This window comes from Bos javanicus, chromosome 11 (assembly GCF_032452875.1).
Source record: "Bos javanicus breed banteng chromosome 11, ARS-OSU_banteng_1.0, whole genome shotgun sequence".
NCBI classification, from domain to species: Eukaryota; Metazoa; Chordata; class Mammalia; order Artiodactyla; family Bovidae; genus Bos; species Bos javanicus.
This window is the reverse complement of record NC_083878.1, coordinates 77548766-77556902: the sequence shown is the minus strand read 5'-3', so window position 1 is coordinate 77556902 and position 8137 is coordinate 77548766.

The following is an 8137-nucleotide window of genomic DNA, read 5'->3' as shown; positions in this document are numbered from 1 at the left end:
CAGAAGAACTGGTGTCAGATGGTCTGACTGGTGTAGATTTGCCCCCTTCCTTGACCCTCTCTGTCTTCTCAGCTGGTCTGAAACTTCCACTAGACCAGGAACTGTGTCCTGACTCCCCGCCCACGCAGTATCCAGCTCTGGGCAGGGCTCTTGAGGTGGCTGAGGGGAGAGAGCTGATGGGAACCCATATGAAAAGTTCTGGGGTGCTGGGTAGACCTGGCCTAATATTCTTTGACAGTAGTCTGGAGCTTTAACAGAACTCTCTCTTTAATATGAAGTTCAGTGAAATGCCAGTCTTGGGGTAGATGGGGAGAACTTGAGGGTGAATTTGTCTAGTTAAATGAGAATGGAACATTGAGAACAGAGGCATTTGAAGGTTAGACAGGGACTCCCTTGATGGAGTACAGAATTATAAACGGAAAGGTCCGGATTTTGAGATGGACTTGAAGTAGACACTTGATCACCACCTCCGGGTCCCATGACAGTTTCTTTGTTGGACTCTCACCATTGGTCCTCAGTGACTACTGGCCTAGGCTGGAGTTCAACAGGATGGCCAGTGCCCATGCTCAGTCTTGGTGGGAGGGTTTCAGCCTTATAGGGGCCCGGGGAACTTCAGAAGATACTGCCCTAACACATGCTCTGTAGTGCTGGTGCCAAGTGCTCCTCCCAGAGGCAGAGGGCAATGGGGGAGAAGCCACACCTGGGACTGTAGATCACGTCTGGGCTTTGGGCTCAGCTCCACCTATGGGTGAACTGAGGGAGGTGAGAAAATGTGTCTGAAAGCACCACACGAATAGAGCACCATTGTGCTCTAATTCTCTGTCTGCCTTGCTGCTTTGAGTTGCCAGCCACCCACCTGGTCCCTCTCAGGGCCATCAGCAGGATGAAGGCATTCTGCCGTTGCCACGGCAGTAATGACTGTAGTGAACTAATGAGGACATTGTCTGAGGCAGTGATATCTGTTTGACCGTGACCCTGGCCTGGGCTTATGGATGGGAACGCAGGTTCAGCTGTGGTCTGTGACACTTGTTGCCATAGTCCCTATCACACTCAGAAAGGATCTCATTAGCGCCTGGGAAAGTCTTCCTCCCTCGCCCTTTCTTCTTCTAACAGTGAGCAATTTTAATTGCATTCGATCACCTTTTTTGATGATCCTGATGTCATCTAACCCTTTTCTTATCTCCCAGCTCCTCCGAGACAGTATTCGTGCACGTCATCTGCACCTAGTGGGTGTGAGACGGCTACACACATGGCTCCGCACGGGGGAGTAGATTGATGTTTAATGGCATTATGCGGGAAGTGCCGTAGCCTCTGTATTTGTGCACAATGGACAATCTATTTTCAGCTCCCACCCCATCTGAAAGTTACTTTTCTGGGCAAAAAGCGTAGAATTTACCCACCCACTTCCTATTACCACAGTGTGACCAGAACACAGAGTAGGTGGGCAGAACAAAAGATTTGGATCAGAGTGATTGGTTCTCTAAGTTCAGTGTGCATTTCACCTCTAGGACCGGGGAGGTGTTGTTAACATACAGGTACATGATCCACATTCTTGGAGATTCTGATTTAGTAGCTTGAAGCAGATGCCTGGCATCTGGTTTTTGAACACCCTTTTCCGGCCATTTCCATTTGTGGACCACACTTTTAGAACTATTGGGTTAGAAAACTGAGTTGGAGGCAGATAGCTGCAGGACCTCACATGCAGGGAGAACAGCTTCTTCTGGATAATGGTTAGTTAGCAGCTGGTGTATGTAAACCTCTTCAACGAGACAGTTGACAAAGCCTTAAAGTTTGGCTGGCCATATGCCCTGTTTGATTTCACGGTAGTTGTAGATCAATTAATACCTGTTAATTATTTTTAGTGCCACTTCTCCCTCCTAAAAAAGTGTCTGGGTTTGAATGATAAATTGTATAGTTTCCTTAAAGTGAACTTTGAGCAAGCTTTGTAAAGAAGAAATTTCTTCCTGCCAGCTTAAGTTCCAGAGCTAATCATCTCTCCACCAGTGTCCTTGGGATCTAGGGGTGGGAGGAATGAGCACATCACGTGTGCTGGGCTCTTTCCTCCAGTGTCCCCAGCTAAGGGATCACCCCAGGAAGGTTCAAAAGCCCCTGATCTTATTGAGGTATCTGAAGCATAAATGATTCAAAAAGGCCACAGGCGTGTTTCCAGAAGCATAACAATCTTATTAAAATCATGGCTTACTCTCAAAAAAATTCAAATCTGTTTACATCCAACTTACTACATATGGTAGCAACAGAAAAACCTTCATTTTTTTTTTCTAATCTCAACAATCTTCTCTTGTTCAACATTCAGATTTTATTTCCACAAACACAGAACTGCATTCTACATTTGAGGATGTCATTTAAGGCCAAGAAACTCCAATAAAAAAGCACTTATCAGCAGTAAAGTTTGTTTGAGGATTACCTACTGCGAAGAAAGGCAAGCTCCCCTTTTAAACTGAAGCATGCTATTTCAGGAATGTGACCCCTTTCATGAATAAATGACATGGTGACATTTACAGATAAAGCAAGATTTAACTGCTATGAAAGAAGGTGACAAATGTCAGGATGTCAATAATGATCCGTGAACATAATGGTTTCTTGCCTGAGCACGGAGCAGATACATAATGTTACTGCTGCCTGCCAGCATTCTGCAGAGAATGGGCCCCGCAGTCAGGGAACAATCGAGAAGCTCCCAGAACCTGGAGAGTCGTGAGTCTGGGGATGGTGGGTGCATAAGCAGGGTCTGAGTGCAATCTAGCTGTGAAAGAGGCTGTTACTTCCTCCATATTACTCTCATGTCTACACTTCGGGGAAGGATGAAGTTTTTCTATCATCTCTGGCTAAATGTTGTCTGTCAGAGGAGGATTCAGCTGTTGTGAAATAGCTTCCTGATGATGCCTTCATTTTGTGACGTGCCAAGGGTGTAGAGGAAATGTCAGAAAAAGTCCAAGCTGTCTCTAGTCTGGTGAGGCCATGGGTGATGCCTGATCAGGTGGTATAGGCACAGAAACCCACACTAGGGTCACCTCCCCTTCCAGCATGGGACCAGCAGCATGTGACCAAAGCCTCAGGACATGCTAGCCAGAGGGTGAGTGGCTCAGCCCGACTGGCTCCATCTCATGAAGGCCATTTCCTCTGGGCTGTCTCTCCTGCCTTGGATTCAGAAAACCATTCCCTTCTGATTCTGCTCCTACATCTTTGAAGCTGTTTTGTCCTTTCTTTTACTGGCCTTTTATCTCCTCCCTTAAAATTAGATACCCTTGGTCAGTGGTAAATGCTTAACAACCAGCTCTTAGAAAACAAGCTCCAGTTAGTTTCCAGTTTTCTGTGGCATATGTACTGTCCCACCACCGCCTCCTCCCTCACCACCAATTTTAAACTGCTTTTCCATTTGAAGTCACTGAACAAGAGTTGGAAAGAGATACATAGTTGCTCTAGCCAGCTGCAGTACCATGTGGTGATCCTCAGGGTCTTTAACTGCTTCTGTACACTCACTCCCCACCTCTGTTACTACTCTCTCTTCCCAGATGGAACTATCGTGTTCACGCAAAGAATCCCAAAGTATATTCCAGCCTGGATGTCTCTCCCCAGATCGTGGCTCACAGAACCAACCCAGAAGACAACTTCCTCCGCTTCTGCCTTTGCAACTGTCCTGCCCAGTCCCCTCCTTCATCTCTACCTCCTAAGGCAAGATCTTTCCTTCCCTTTCCTCTTCAGTGATGCTTTCTGGGTCTGGCTAATGGTCTCCAGGTTCACCAGAGCACCTCCACTCCTAACCTCTAGTCTGGGCATGTTCTCTTTTCTCATTATATGTTAAAGCTTGTGAGTGTCTAGCTGTTACCTCATTTAACAGTGAAATTGAGAAAACAAAGGTTCTGATATGTTCACTGCCTTCCTGGAAGATCTACAGTGTGTTGTATCCAAGTTATGACTGGAAGCCACTTTTCATGATTCCCAGACCAGGCCTTTTCCTGTGTAGCTCCCCATTTTCCATTACTTATCAAGGCCCTGCTGCTGCTGCTGCTAAGTCGCTTCAGTCATGTCTGACTCTATGCGACCCCATAGACGGCAGCCCAGCAGGCTCCACCGTCCCTGGGATTCTCCAGGCAAGAACACTGGAGCGGGTTGCCATTTCCTTCTCCAATGCATGAAAGTGAAAAGTGAAAGTGAAGTTGCTCAGTCATGTCCAACTCTTAGCAACCCCATGGACTGCAGCCCACCAGGCTCCTCCACCCATGGGATTTTCCAGGCAAGAGTACTGGAGTGGGGTGCCATTGCCTTCTCTGACTTATCAAGGCCCAGGCCCAGCTAAATCTCCATCTGCTCAGCTCCTCCACCTCCAACCCAACCTCTGGCCCCACAGTGACCCCCAGGCCCTCCTCAGAGTTCCTGTGTTCGGTCACTTCAGTGATGGAGGGATGAGTGTTGGCAGTTGTCATTCTGAAGCCTCTGGTACCACATGGTGGCATATTTCACTCAGCCTTCTTTCACCTTCTGGTACAGATGTGATTTTCTTGACAAATACCATGGTCCTGTCCCCTGTGGCTTCCAGAAAAGCCTTGAACTTTAAGAACAAGAGCAGGTCAGAAAGTAGGGTTGTCAAAACCAGCACTGACAGGCCACCAGCCCCTATCAGTAGCTGGAGCGAGTGAGGCCTTGGGTTTTTACCTCAGTGGGAGGGCATTTTTCTGCTTGTGCGGGGGTCTTTCTCAGACAGACAAAGGAATGACATTCCGAATCTTCTGTACTTTGTGGGTTTGGATTAGATGCCCTGCCTGGTGTGTGTGAGCAGTTAGTCCTCTGCTCAGTTATACTGGGAGGGGAAGCCAGAGGCCTTCCCAGGCCCAGATCTGAGGCTGAATCTGAGTGACAGAATTCGATTCGGGAAAGGGAGAAGTTTTCATTGCCTAGAACAATCAAGGATAATTTTCTGGGTGACGAAAGGAATGAGTAGAACTTTGGAAAACAGTATTTTGTGCAGAAGACAGACTCCTAGCATACTTGGGAGAGGGAGGCTGCCATGAAGAAGAATTTCAGAGGCAGGGAAGAGTGGTTCTCTCTCTCTCTCTCACACATCCCTCTCCCATTTTATTGCTGCTGCCATTGAGAACTCAGGCTGAGAAAGCTGGTCCCCTAGGGAAGAGGACAGGAGAGTGAAAATGACTTCAGACCTTTCCCTGAAAGAGGGAGCTGATGGGAGTCCCCTGCAGAGAATACTCCTGGCCCTGGGGAGGGGAGGCATAGAGTTGGGTGGGCCTTGTGCAGGGAGTCAGCACTACCATCCACCTGCCCACTTCCTGTGTGCAGCCTGTCACCTCCCGCCACAGAGAGGCTGCTGCCTTGGCCATTCTGACAGGTCAGTGGGCTCACTGTGGGCACCATGGGTACGGGCTGGAGACCCCGCACCTCCTTAGCAGCTTCTGAGGCAATTAGGAGCCTGACTGACATTTTTTTTTTTCCTTAGCACTAACTTACTTCCATCCTGCTTTGCTCTTACAGGCTGACAAGATTTCATCCTGAAGCAGGAGACTCGTGATGCTGTCATAAAGTACATGTGGAGAAGAGCTGAGAGGTAAATGCATTTCACTGGAAGTCAATTTCATCGGGAAGTTTCCCTGTGGTTGGAAGTTTCTTTGAAAACTTGGTGATTATTAAGATGTCAGTGGTAGAAGAGAGTTTGCTGCTGACTTCTTGCCGCCCAGCCCTGTCTGCTCTGACAGTCCTCCTCCTGAGTCCTTTCCACAGAACAGGCCAGAGAAAGGACAAGGGACGCTGAATAGTGGTGGGTGACACTGCTCAAGCTAGGCCCTTAGATGCTTGGTGGGTAGCCCCAGCCACCCGTGCTGAGGCCCTTCAGGGTTTTTTCTCCCTCTTGGGACAGATTCTAGACACTTACATGGCTAAAAAGAACACTTTGGCACAACTAATCTGTAATCTGCAGAATCTGTCTTTGAAGGAGTGGTGTTCTCTGGCCCGGGGAACTTTTTAGTGAGCCCGCTGGTTATGCAAAAGTCCAGAGCCTCACCTTGGAAGAAGAGGGGGACAAAGACAAAGGAGGCCCTGTACCGCTCTGCTTGATGGTGGAGGTCTGTGCCCTTGCTGTGGTCGGGCAAGGGCTCTGGGTGAACTGTTTGGTTTGGAGTTGAGGAAGGCAGGATTCAGGACTCCTGATTTGGAGAGAACGGGAGAACTCCAGGGACTGCTACCTGGGAGTGCCCCAGCAGCTGGTAGAGTGTGTGCGTGGACGTATGCCGACTCTGAGGGCCTTTGTTGCCCAAAGAGGGAGCCACTTTCCACCAGGGGCTTGCAATGTGTTGACAAGCACTAGAAGCTGTGGTTTCTGATATTAAACTTTGAGGCTTTTCTTCTCAGCACTGGCACATTCTCAGACTGCACTGAGTTCTGAAATTCTACAGCTGAGTGTCAGCCATGGTTTGGGGAATGACAGGAGAGAGGGTGCCCGTGTGTAGGGGAAGCAGAGCAGGAAGCACAGGGATGGGGCCCGAGGACAGAAGTCAGCAGGGAGGAGCTCAGAGCATCTGTAGACCGAGCAGTGAGGAGCAGCCCCCACCCTGGGGGCAGTCGGCTGCCCACCCTTCCTGGGCTTCATAGCACTGCTAAGACAGAGGGCCTGCTCAGAGACATGGTCTTTCTGCAGCCACAGAAGAGGAATTGGACTATTCTTATTTAAACAGAAAAGGCACTGGTGACCCTGGAAGATGGGAAAATAGGGATTCTTGCATTTACCTCTGTATTCCTCCATTCAGCCTTTTATGCATTTAGGTATTTGTTGAACAGTATTTTGGGTTCAGGCTCTGTCAAGGGTACGGTGAAGTGAAAGACTCAGTTTCTGTCCTCAAGAATCATTCTCTGGCCAGTGCTCATGATTATTATTATTGCTATGACTGCTGTTACAGCAGCCTTGTATGATTTAGGAAATCTGCAGCCTTCTCCTTAAGGAGGAGACTGGTGCTGCCTAGAACTCCCCCTAGCTGCTGGTGACACTGTGGTCTTGTGTTCCTGTACGCAGAGTCAGCTCTGGGCTTTGATCCAGATGGGAAAGGACAGAGCACTCAAGAGCAGGGGGGAAAGTGCACTCACTTTTATTGTGCTGAAATAATTTTGTTCTGAGCACTCCACAGAGCTAAGAGCAATGTGCAAGTAGAATTGGCAGTTTTGAATATGGTGTCAAGGTTCCACCCAGACCGTTCATTTGAGAACTTCAACATGTTTCCATGTCCTCCTTTAATCTTGAAGTCTGGTGCCTGGCCTGCTGGAATGCAGGGTCCTGGAGTTCAGAAACCTTCTTCAGAGAGTACAGTATGAGTATCCAGCAGGTCCCAGTCCACCTTGGCTGAATTAAACAAAAGACACGGAACCTACATCAGAGGGGTTTCCACTCTCTCCACCAGGCAGCTTGAAATTAGCAGCCACTGGTGTTCATGGGTGCCTAAGTAGAATTTTTTGCAGCTAGGAGCTTTGGCCTTCCTTTTTTGTCTTAGTCAGTCCAAACAAAACACCATGACAGGGTGGCTTAAACAACAGATGTTTATTTCTTATAGTGCCGCAAGTCTTAAGATCAAGGTGCCAGCCATTTCAGTTCCTGATGAGGACACTCTTCATGGTCTGCAGATTGCAGTCTTCTTGCTGTGCCCTGCTATAGTGGGAAGACAGAGAGCTCTCTGTGTATCTTTTAAGGACACTAATCCCATCAAGTGATCTCTACCCTCATGACCTAATTACTTCCCCAAAACCCACCTTTGGAATAACATACCATCACATTGAAGATTAGGGCTTCAACATATGGATTTTGGAGGCACACAAGCGTGTAGTCTATAACACCTTCCATGCCTTTATATCCCTGCCTTTGGACCTGGTTGATTCCCTCTCCTCGGCGCATACAGTGCCTGCATTTTCTTCTGGGAGTCCTGCATGGGCTCTGGCATTGGGCCTTTGCACTTCAGGAGGATGGTCTTCCTGCTCCAGGAGGTTTATTTTCAGCCTGAGTGCTCCAGAGAGGAAATGATGTCTCTTGGAAATGAAGTTCTCAGCTCCAGCCTGTCCTTCTGGAATTTTTATACTTTGGTCCAAATGCAGACTCTGCTGGAGTCCTTTTGACTCAGCTCCATGGTAT